This window comes from Haematobia irritans, chromosome 5, assembly GCF_050003625.1.
Source record: "Haematobia irritans isolate KBUSLIRL chromosome 5, ASM5000362v1, whole genome shotgun sequence".
In the NCBI taxonomy this organism is placed as follows: domain Eukaryota; kingdom Metazoa; phylum Arthropoda; class Insecta; order Diptera; family Muscidae; genus Haematobia; species Haematobia irritans.
The window spans coordinates 89,685,721-89,698,913 of record NC_134401.1 but is presented as its reverse complement, the minus strand read 5'-3'; the positions used below and the strand labels follow the sequence as shown (position 1 = coordinate 89,698,913).

At 34.4% G+C, this 13,193-nt stretch overlaps 1 protein-coding gene and 1 long non-coding RNA gene across 3 annotated transcripts in view; one reads left to right on the top strand and one right to left on the bottom strand.

Moving 5' to 3' along the window:
* The window catches only part of wun (wunen), a 251,138-nt gene that overhangs the window by 160,830 nt on the left and 77,115 nt on the right, over positions 1-13,193 (top strand). The window lies entirely within an intron of this gene.
* Positions 11,800-12,759, bottom strand: LOC142237595 (uncharacterized). Its single transcript, XR_012722520.1, has 3 exons — positions 12,642-12,759; positions 12,023-12,139; positions 11,800-11,957 (listed from the first exon to the last, which is right to left on the bottom strand). It is a non-coding gene; the product is annotated as an uncharacterized LOC142237595 (long non-coding RNA).

Here is a 13,193-nt window from a genome sequence, read left to right as displayed (position 1 = left end):
GTCCGGCTTTCCCAGTCATCAGTGGCAATAAAAATCGAAACAGTAAAAATGCTTTCTTAGAATCTATGGCGCTATACATATAGGAATGCTAGACCACTTGGTTTGAAGTTGAAATTGGGTGTCAATGGTCTCAAGATTGCTTGGAAAATATCTAGAATTGATTATTCCATGAGTGTAGATTTTATGACGGTATATTCTACAGAGTTAACGCTATCATGCCTTGCCTTTCAAACTTCTTCCAATGCATTTTTTGACTACACTAAAATTTTGATGTATGATATGGATGAACAACAAAACACCTTACATTGTTTGTTATTTGATATTAAATAATTTTTTGACTTTTTATTTTCCCCGTACAACTTGAAATTTATCAGATTTGACACACATATGAGTTTAATTCAGATCTTAGGGTCTGATATCTGATTCTCTTTTTGAGAATATTAAAAACTTTCGACTTTGTAACGTTTACACCTCCTAAGTATGCCATAAATCCCACACATTAACATGGAATTGAAGTTTACCTAAAACATCAAAAGCCTTTCATGACTTGGTTGTTCGATGATATTGACACATGTTATCTGACCTAATTTGAAAAGTGAAGAAGGTGTGATATTTCCAAAATATCAAAATTATTGAGTTTAGGGTAAATACAAATAATATTTTTCAGTAACTTAAGTGTTGAAGTGAAAGTGGAAATGTACTACGATGTATTTTGAGAATTTTATTTATTGCTTTTTGATTTGGTGGAGATAGATTTAGTTAACCATTATAGTTGTAAATTAATTTAGATTAAATATTCTAAACAGAGACAAATGTTAAGCAGTGTACTTGCTCATTAATTTTTGTCCTAAATACAAAGGTTATAATCTTCTTTTAAAGATTTTTGTATTGATTCCTAAGAAGTCACCCGGTGTTTGTACAAAAATATTTTACACTAGGCTGATTGTGTGATTTATAGCGGATATCTTTTTGGCCAAACTCTTTTAGTTTATTTAACTAACGTAAGATAAAGACCCCTCGTAGACCTATCTCCAAATTTTATTTCTGGAACCTCTATAAATTTAAATTTTCATTCAATTTCCCTAAAATTCGAATATCCGTTCGATCGAACCTGGGATAGAACCCATGGCCATTTGTAGACATGTTCTTGTCAGCTGCGATATTCCTCTTGCATATTAGTATTAACCACATAGTGGTTAGGGTATAACAAGTATGTACGGCCGTAAGTTCGGCCAGGCCGAAGCTTATGTACCCTCCATCATGGATTGCGTAGAGACTTCTTCTAAACACTGCCATCCACAATCGAATTACTTGAGTTGCGGTAACGCTTGCCGATGGCAAGGTATCTTAAAACCTCCTAACACCGTCTTCTAAATTGTATGTAAGTCCATACGTGGTATATATTAAATCAAAAAAAAAAGATCGATCCAATACGTATATAATTCAGTTTGACAAAGTAGATATAAAATTTTGACAAAATTTTCTATAGAAATATAATTTTCACAAAATTTTCTATAGAAATAAAAATTTTCACAAAATTTTTTATAGAAAGAAAATTTTGACAAAAATGTCTACAGAAATAAAATTTTAACAAAATTTTCTATAGAAATAAACTTTTGACAAATTTTTCTATAAAAATAAAATCTTGGTAGATTATTTTTGGCTCGAGTGACAACCATAATTATGAACCGAATAAAATTTGAACAAAATTTTCTATAGAAATAAAATTTTGACAATGATGAAAATTTTATTATGAACCGAATAAAATTTTAACAAAATTTTCTCTAGAAATAAAATTTTGACAAAATTTTCTATAGAAATAAAATTTTGGTAGATTATTTTTGGCTCAGTGGCAAACATGATTATGAACCGATATGGACCAATTTTTGTGTGATTGGACCAATTTTGGTATGTTTGTTAGCGACCATATACTAACACCACGTTCCTAATTTGAACCGGATCGGATGAATTGTGCTCCTCCAAGAGGCTCCGGAGGTCAAATCTGGAGAACGTTTTATATGGGGGCTATATATAATTATGGACCGATATGGACCAATTTTTGCACGGTTGCTAGATACCATATACCAATACCATGTACCAAATTTAAGCCGGATCGGATGAAATTTGCTTCTCTTAGAGGCTCCGCAACCCAAATCTGGGGATCGGTTTATATGTGCGCTATATATAATTATGGACCGATGTGGACCAATTTTTGCACGGTTGCTAGAGACCATATACCAATACCATGTACCAAATTTCAGCCGGATCGGATGCAATTTGCTTCTCTTTGAGGCTTCGCAAGCCAAATGTGGAGATCGGTTTATATAGGGGCTATATATAATTATGGACCGATGTGGACCACTTTTTGCATGATTGTTAGAGACCATATACCAACACCATGTACCAAATTTCAGCCGGATCGGATGACATATGCTTCTCTTAGAGGCTCCACAAGCCAAATCTGGGGATCGTTTTATATGGGGGCTATATATAATTAAGGACCGATATGGACCAATTTTCGCATGGTTGTTAGAGACCATATACCAACACCATGTAGCAAATTTCAGCCGGATCGGATGAAATATGCTTCTCTTAGAGGCTCCACAAGCCAAATCTGGGGATCGGTTTATATGGGGGCTATATATAATTATGGACCGATGTGGACCAATTTTTGCATGGTTGTTAGAGACCATATACCAACACCATGTACCAAATTTCAGCCAGATCGGATGAAATTTGCTTCTCTTTGAGGCTCCGCAATCCAAATCTGGGGATCGGTTTATATGGGGGCTATATATAATTATGGACCGATGTGGACCAATTTTTGCATGATTGTTGGAGACCATATACCAACACCATGTACCAAATTTCAGCCGGATCGGATGAAATATACTTCTCTTAGAGGCTCCACAAGCCAAATCTGGGGATCGGTTTATATGGGGGCTATATATAATTATGGACCGATGTGGACCAATTTTTGCACGATTGTTAGAGACCATATACCAACACCACGTACCAAATTTCAGCCGGATCGGATGAAATATGCTTCTGTTATAGGCTCCACAAGCCAAATCTGAGGGTCCCTTTATATGGGGGCTATACGTAAAAGTGGACCGATATGACCCATTTTCAATACCATCCGACCTACATCGATAACAACTACTTGTGCCAAGTTTCAAGTCGATAGCTTGTTTCGTTCGGAAGTTAGCGTGATTTCAACAGACGGACGGACGGACGGACGGACGGACGGACGGCCGGACGGACGTACGGACATGCTTAGATCGACTCAGAATTTCACCACGACCCAGAATATATATACTTTATGGGGTCTTAGGGCAATATTTCGATGTGTTACAAACGGAATGACAAAGTTAATATACCCCCATCCTATGATGGAGGGTATAAAAAAAAGATCGATCCAATACGTATATAATTCAGTTTGACAAAGTAGATATAAAATTTTGACAAAATTTTCTATAGAAATATAATTTTCACAAAATTTTCTATAGAAATAAAAATTTTCACAAAATTTTCTATAGAAAGAAAATTTTGACAAAAATGTCTACAGAAATAAAATTTTAACAAAATTTTCTACAGAAATAAACTTTTGACAAATTTTTCTATAAAAATAAAATCTTGGTAGATTATTTTTGGCTCGAGTGACAACCATAATTATGAACCGAATAAAATTTGAACAAAATTTTCTATAGAAATAAAATTTTGACAATGATGAAAATTTTATTATGAACCGAATAAAATTTTAACAAAATTTTCTCTAGAAATAAAATTTTGACAAAATTTTCTATAGAAATAAAATTTTGGTAGATTATTTTTGGCTCAGTGGCAAACATGATTATGAACCGATATGGACCAATTTTTGTGTGATTGGACCAATTTTGGTATGTTTGTTAGCGACCATATACTAACACCACGTTCCTAATTTGAACCGGATCGGATGAATTGTGCTCCTCCAAGAGGCTCCGGAGGTCAAATCTGGAGAACGTTTTATATGGGGGCTATATATAATTATGGACCGATATGGACCAATTTTTGCACGGTTGCTAGATACCATATACCAATACCATGTACCAAATTTCAGCCGGATCGGATGAAATTTGCTTCTCTTAGAGGCTCCGCAACCCAAATCTGGGGATCGGTTTATATGTGCGCTATATATAATTACGGACCGATGTGGACCAATTTTTGCACGGTTGCTAGAGACCATATACCAATACCATGTACCAAATTTCAGCCGGATCGGATGCAATTTGCTTCTCTTTGAGGCTTCGCAAGCCAAATGTGGAGATCGGTTTATATAGGGGCTATATATAATTATGGACCGATGTGGACCACTTTTGGCATGATTGTTAGAGACCATATACCAACACCATGTACCAAATTTCAGCCGGATCGGATGACATATGCTTCTCTTAGAGGCTCCACAAGCCAAATCTGGGGATCGTTTTATATGGGGGCTATATATAATTAAGGACCGATATGGACCAATTTTCGCATGGTTGTTAGAGACACATATACCAACACCATGTAGCAAATTTCAGCCGGATCGGATGAAATATGCTTCTCTTAGAGGCTCCACAAGCCAAATCTGGGGATCGGTTTATATGGGGGCTATATATAATTATGGACCGATGTGGACCAATTTTTGCATGGTTGTTAGAGACCATATACCAACACCATGTACCAAATTTCAGCCAGATCGGATGAAATTTGCTTCTCTTTGAGGCTCCGCAATCCAAATCTGGGGATCGGTTTATATGGGGGCTATATATAATTATGGACCGATGTGGACCAATTTTTGCATGATTGTTGGAGACCATATACCAACACCATGTACCAAATTTCAGCCGGATCGGATGAAATATACTTCTCTTAGAGGCTCCACAAGCCAAATCTGGGGATCGGTTTATATGGGGGCTATATATAATTATGGACCGATGTGGACCAATTTTTGCACGATTGTTAGAGACCATATACCAACACCACGTACCAAATTTCAGCCGGATCGGATGAAATATGCTTCTGTTATAGGCTCCACAAGCCAAATCTGAGGGTCCCTTTATATGGGGGCTATACGTAAAAGTGGACCGATATGACCCATTTTCAATACCATCCGACCTACATCGATAACAACTACTTGTGCCAAGTTTCAAGTCGATAGCTTGTTTCGTTCGGAAGTTAGCGTGATTTCAACAGACGGACGGACGGACGGACGGCCGGACGGACGGACGGACGGACGGACGGCCGGACGGACGTACGGACATGCTTAGATCGACTCAGAATTTCACCACGACCCAGAATATATATACTTTATGGGGTCTTAGGGCAATATTTCGATGTGTTACAAACGGAATGACAAAGTTAATATACCCCCATCCTATGATGGAGGGTATAAAAAAAAGATCGATCCAATACGTATATAATTCAGTTTGACAAAGTAGATATAAAATTTTGACAAAATTTTCTATAGAAATATAATTTTCACAAAATTTTCTATAGAAATAAAAATTTTCACAAAATTTTCTATAGAAAGAAAATTTTGACAAAAATGTCTACAGAAATAAAATTTTAACAAAATTTTCTATAGAAATAAACTTTTGACAAATTTTTCTATAAAAATAAAATCTTGGTAGATTATTTTTGGCTCGAGTGACAACCATAATTATGAACCGAATAAAATTTGAACAAAATTTTCTATAGAAATAAAATTTTGACAATGATGAAAATTTTATTATGAACCGAATAAAATTTTAACAAAATTTTCTCTAGAAATAAAATTTTGACAAAATTTTCTATAGAAATAAAATTTTGGTAGATTATTTTTGGCTCAGTGGCAAACATGATTATGAACCGATATGGACCAATTTTTGTGTGATTGGACCAATTTTGGTATGTTTCACTGAAAAAACAGTGAACCCACCAGGAAAGATAACTTTCGATTAATTTTAGAAAATTTTGAACTTTTTTAGAAAATTTGAACTAAACGGTATTACAAGCGCTGGCATCACTCCGATATGGCAAAAATAAGTAAATATTTTTCGACAAATTCAAGAAAATTTATTAGACATAACTAAATTTTTTCAGTAGTTGAAGAAAATTTTGTAGTTTTAAGAGAAATCTTGGAGTTCAAAATTGCAAGAATGTCTTTAGTGACATACGAAGTTCATGATGGACACATTTTTGGTAAAATTTACAAATTTAAAGAAATAATGAACTATTTTGTAAGAAATACGAAATTAGGAAATCTTTATGCTTTATTTGGGTATAACTTTTTCCCGTTTTTTAGTATATTTAACTAACATACGCAAAAAATTATTTGACTAAAATAAACTTTTTCCAAACATAATGATTCTATGAACTAATATAAAGTTAATATGGCTTTAGTGAAATAGAGAGTTCACTTTTTTTTGAGTGTTGTTAGCGACCATATACTAACACCACGTTCCTAATTTGAACCGGATCGGATGAATTGTGCTCCTCCAAGAGGCTCCGGAGGTCAAATCTGGAGAACGTTTTATATGGGGGCTATATATAATTATGGACCGATATGGACCAATTTTTGCACGGTTGCTAGATACCATATACCAATACCATGTACCAAATTTCAGCCGGATCGGATGAAATTTGCTTCTCTTAGAGGCTCCGCAACCCAAATCTGGGGATCGGTTTATATGTGCGCTATATATAATTATGGACCGATGTGGACCAATTTTTGCACGGTTGCTAGAGACCATATACCAATACCATGTACCAAATTTCAGCCGGATCGGATGCAATTTGCTTCTCTTTGAGGCTTCGCAAGCCAAATGTGGAGATCGGTTTATATAGGGGCTATATATAATTATGGACCGATGTGGACCACTTTTTGCATGATTGTTAGAGACCATATACCAACACCATGTACCAAATTTCAGCCAGATCGGATGAAATTTGCTTCTCTTTGAGGCTCCGCAATCCAAATCTGGGGATCGGTTTATATGGGGGCTATATATAATTATGGACCGATGTGGACCAATTTTTGCATGATTGTTGGAGACCATATACCAACACCATGTACCAAATTTCAGCCGGATCGGATGAAATATACTTCTCTTAGAGGCTCCACAAGCCAAATCTGGGGATCGGTTTATATGGGGGCTATATATAATTATGGACCGATGTGGACCAATTTTTGCACGATTGTTAGAGACCATATACCAACACCACGTACCAAATTTCAGCCGGATCGGATGAAATATGCTTCTGTTATAGGCTCCACAAGCCAAATCTGAGGGTCCCTTTATATGGGGGCTATACGTAAAAGTGGACCGATATGACCCATTTTCAATACCATCCGACCTACATCGATAACAACTACTTGTGCCAAGTTTCAAGTCGATAGCTTGTTTCGTTCGGAAGTTAGCGTGATTTCAACAGACGGACGGACGGACGGACGGACGGACGGACGGACGGACGGACGGACATGCTTAGATCGACTCAGAATTTCACCACGACCCAGAATATATATACTTTATGGGGTCTTAGGGCAATATTTCGATGTGTTACAAACGGAATGACAAAGTTAATATACCCCCATCCTATGATGGAGGGTATAATAATTTTACCCTGCAAAAAAATGTGCCTACCAGAAATATAGATTTTAGACCCCATGAAATATATACCAACCGACTCAGCCCAGAGTCGAGCTAGCCTTTGGGATTCCGGTCCAATTATTAACCTATTTTGTTGAATGTTTTCAATTTGGTACATAGTGTTTCTTTGACACAAGGACGAAAGCTATTGAATTTGGATTGTGCAAATTGTGCAAAATTTCATCGAAATCGTTTCAGTGTTAGATACAACTTCCCTATATATGTATCACCCGATTTTCCCAAATTTGGCCACGAAACCCTTATTTATTAACCGGTCTTACTCACACATGGCAAAATCTAATATTCTATAGCTTTAAATATACCTGCAAAGAATCATCCAAATCGGTTCAGAGTTAGGTATAGCTCCCATATATATATATATATATATATATATATATATATATATATATATATATATATATATATATATATATATATATATATATATATATATATATATATATATATATATATATATATATATATATATATATATATATATATATATATATATATATATATATATATATATATATATATATATATATATATATATATATATATATATATATATATATATATATATATATATATATATATATATATATATATATATATATATATATATATATATATATATATATATATATATATATATATATATATATATGATTTTCCAAAATTTGGCCATAATGGCCTTTTTATACCCACCACCATAGGATGTCATTCTGTTTGTCATACATCAAAATATTGTTCTAAGACCCCATAAAGTATATACATATATTCTGGGTCGTGCTGAAATTCTGAGTCGATCTAAGCATGGCCGTCCGTCTGTTGAAACCACGCAAACTTCCGAACGAAACAAGCTATCGACTTGAAACTTGGCATAAGTAGTTGTTATTGATGTAAGTCGGATGGTATTGCAAATGGGCCATATCGGACCACTTTTACGTGTAGCCCCCCTACACCCAGAGAAGGAATATGATCACCTCAAACATGTTTTAAGAGCAAAATGTTATTTTTGGGTGGTGACCATGTAACATGGTTTTCGCAACCATGTTATTTTCTCGGAAATCATGTATCTGATTCCGGCAAGCATGTTATATTTGACGACAAAATAACATTTTAGTGACAAACATGTTACATGGTCACCATACAAAAATAACATTTTGCTCTTGAAACATGTTTGAGGTGATCCTTCTCTGCGTGTATAAACGGACCAAAGATTTGGATTGCGGAGCCTCTAAGAGAAGCGAATTTTATCCGATCTGGCTGAAATTTGGTACATGGTGTTAGTATATGGTCTCTAACACCCATGCAAAAATTGGTCCATATCGGCCCATAATTATATAGCCCCCATATAAACCGATTCCCCGATTTGGCTTGCGGAACCTCTAAGAGAAGCAAAATTTAATCCGATCCGGCTGAAATTTGGTACATGGTGTTGGTATATAGTTTCTAATGACCATGCAAAAATTGGTCCACATCGGTCAGTAATTATATATAGCCCCCATATAAACCGATCACCATATTTGACCTGCGGGGCCTCTTGGAAGACCAAAATTCATCTGATTCAGTTGAAATTTTGTACGTGGTGTTAATATATAAACACCAATGCAAAAATTGGTCCGATCCCGATCCCGAGATTTGGTTATGGAACCTCTTGGAGGAGCAAATTTCATCCGAGTGAGTTGAAATTTGGTACATTGTGCTAGTAATGGCCGTTAACAACCATGCATAACTACGTCCATATCGGTATATAGTTATATATAGCCCTCAGATAAATCGATCCCCAATCACACAAAAATTGGTCCATATCAAGTGCATAATTCTATATAGCCCCCATATAAGCGACCCCCATATTTCAATTCTGGCTCTCTACGTACCGTGCAAAAAGTCCATATCGATTCCTAATTATTTGTAGACTTACCTATACATACCTTTTTGTCTAATATATACCACGTATGGACTAACTCACAATTTAGAAAACGATGTTAAGAAGTTTTAAGATACCACAACCCAAGTAATTCGATTGTGGATGACAGTCTTTGGTAGAAGTTTCTACGCAATCCATATTGGAGGGTACATAAGATTCTGCCTGGGCGAACTTACGGCCGTATATACTTGTTTATCAATCGATCTTACTCAAAAATAGTACATGATAACCTTCTGTAGTATCAAATAAACCAAATAGCACTGAAATCGGTTCACATTTGGATATAGCTCATATATATGTATCGCCCAATTTTGCTATATTTAGTAGAGGTCTGCATCGAATAACTTTTCACTACATGTATGCAATTCGCTGTCGAATATAGTACATACACTGTCTTTCTCTCAGAGCGCAAGTAGTGAAGTGAAGAGAACACTTGCTTGTCAAATACCACCCAGTACTTATCAGAAACAATATGTGTTCCGAAAAGAAGGAACAATAAAAATGTAAGTACTTGAGAAAAAGTACAACATGGATTCTTTTTACTTCACGTGGTACCACAAGTATTTCTCAGTTGTGTGCGAAGCAAAACTTTCCATTATTATTAATCATAGATATGTATGTATATCACATATTTCATATATTTATGTATGTCACACACTTACCTTAACGTTTGCCGTTCTTTATAATAAACCAAAACATATATTATGGAGATTAACTGTTTTTTTGTATTTCTGAAACTGCACTTGGTACATGGAGTACTCTATGAAGTTTTGTTCTCGCAACATACTCGACGTGATCACTCTGAGTACACTTCAATAAGAGAGAAAGAGGCATATGTGTTTGTTGGTAGTGAAGACATCAGAGTAGCAACAAGAAGTTACTCGTGGCTTTTGGTGTTCATCAAAATGTGTACCAATAGTTTTGCGACTCTTTCAAATAGATGTACTCATGTAGCAAGTACACGTGTACTCTGCATTTACAACTGGAATTGTGCAGACCTCTAATATTTAGTCATAATATCCTTATTTACTAACCGATTGTACTCAGAGTTCGCAGAATATTATCATCTATAATATAAATTAAGCCCATCACAAATTATGGAAGTCGGTTCAAATTTAGACATATCTCCCATATAAGTATGCCCGATTTTCCCATATTTGCTCAAAGCTGGCCCAAATTAATCTTCTATAGTATCACCTAAAGCTGCAAAATATCATCCAAATCAGTTCAAATTTCGATATAGCTATCATATACAGTGAAATCTCTGAATGGTGGACACGCTCGATCGCCTAACTTTTGTCCACCTGTTGAGAGGTGTCCAGGTTTGAGAGGTTAATTTTAATGTGCTACTATAACAAACGTCACCAGACAACTGTCCATGTTTGGGAGGTATGGCTTTCAGAGTGTATATGATGAAGGATATATAAGATTCTGAATAACCAAATTTTGTGACATTCTCACGTATTTTATTTATCTCACATTTTATTTCATAGACTAAGAGCTTTTCGGACCATCTATTTCCACTTTATGGGTGCTACTTGCCATCCGATCAAATTTGCTTTTGTGGAATATTTTCATTGCCCGCAGCGGAAGTATCATTTTATCATGCTTGAGCTCTTCTTCTATAGACGAGCATAAATGAATTGTAATAGTAAACCAGGTTGATAATGAGCCGACAGTTGTATTATCCATTGTGATGTTAAACAACATAAGTACTAAAGAATTCAATGGTAACGTTGATTATAAAAGTGTACTACACAGAAAAAAGTGAATAATTGAATCAAATACAAAAATTGTGAATTCAATTATTTTTGTATTTGATTTTCAGCTTATGACGAAAATTGTAAATCCAATTACCCAAATTGTAAGGTTGTCATAAAACTATTTTAAAATGAAGTAATATTTGCGTTGAGTATAAATGTAATTGGAATTTGTCAAAATATTCAAATGACATAGTACTCAATCCAAATACATTAGTATTTGAAGTATATAATGTTTTCAATTACAGTCGTAATTGAACTGAGTACAATGTTTATAGAATTTTGTAACCTATACAATTACTATCGTAATTGTGTTTATTACGATGTTAATCAATACAATCTTTGTACTATATAATCTATATTAATTTAAGAAAATTATACAAATACACTCTGAAAAAAATTTTATGCATTTTATTATAAAAAAGAAATTCTGAAAATATGTATAATTGAAAATACAGCGAAGTACATGTTTGGTAGAAAAATACAGAATATTCATTATAAATGACGTATTTAACAGGCTAACTCACAAAGTTTTTGAATTATCTGTACCACCTGCTGGAATTTCCCAAATCTTCCTCATTTATATGCGATTTGTTTAGGCATCCTGCTCTTCTGTAATACAAACATCTATTCATTTCAAAGTTTCGAAAATATTTCAAAGTTTTACATGATTTTACCTTCTGTTGCTGGGAAGAAATCCTCGAAATCCCCGTTTTCGAAGTAAACACATTTTCCTCTAGGCCACATATTTTCCTCTAGGCCACATTAATAGGGCAAATTGACGTGTACACGACCTAATTGTAAAAACAAAATAGAAAGAATGTAATTGTATATATATTCCAAAGCTTATTCGCAAGTTTTTAAACGACCCAATTCAGGATGTGTGTAAGTTTATACAACGAAAAAAATCATTTACATATTTTATTAAAGTTTTCGGCGAATTTTAAAAATTTTACGAACATAGAAATATGTACTAAATATGTTAAATTAACTTTCCATAGTCAAAAGTTTGTGCTGTGATACTTTCGTCGTGATCCCGACTAATAATCGAAGTCACGAGAATTCTCGTGAGCAAAAATTTTTGTGAACCGTTAGTCGTCTTTAAAAGTTCTGTTTGCGTGAACGTACATGTGTATTTCGTGAATGTGCTTGAGAGAGAGAGAAAGAATTCTACCAACACGTCACAGGTTAGACTCACAATTAAAATGTTCATTTTTACGAAGAGAATTCTTTCAGTGTAGTTTCCAAAAAACGCGCTTGATCAAAAAAAACTGGTATTTAGATAAAGGTACTTACCTGCGATAAAAATACAATATGGTGCACCAAAAATGTTGTAAATGTTAACATTTCGAATCGCGGTACCGATACCACGGTTTATTTGCGGGTAAATTCGACCATGTTCTTAAGAAGATTCATAATAATAACAATAAATGACATTTTATTGTTTGTATTAATTTATTTTTCGTTACGTAGCAACGTCATAAACAGTTTTATCAGGCAATTACGCATTATACTTAAATCAATAACTTTTATACTTGGTCCAATTGAACATAGTACTTGATGTGTTGTGAATTCAAATACCAGTGACTTTTGATATTTTTGCCAGTTTTTCATTCAACCAATTATTTTCATGTTTGACTTAATAAAAATAGTATTTGATATAATTTTTTCATTCAATTATGCCAATAATTGATTTTTATTTTGCTTCAGTTTTTTCTGTGTACATCACCTATATAATATCTGATAGAAACATATATGAATCTTTAAGGGTTCCAAAGATAATCGTCTGATTCGCATGATTTGGGTTCTGAGGATTTTTCAACTCTTCATTGATAAGATAGAAAATCG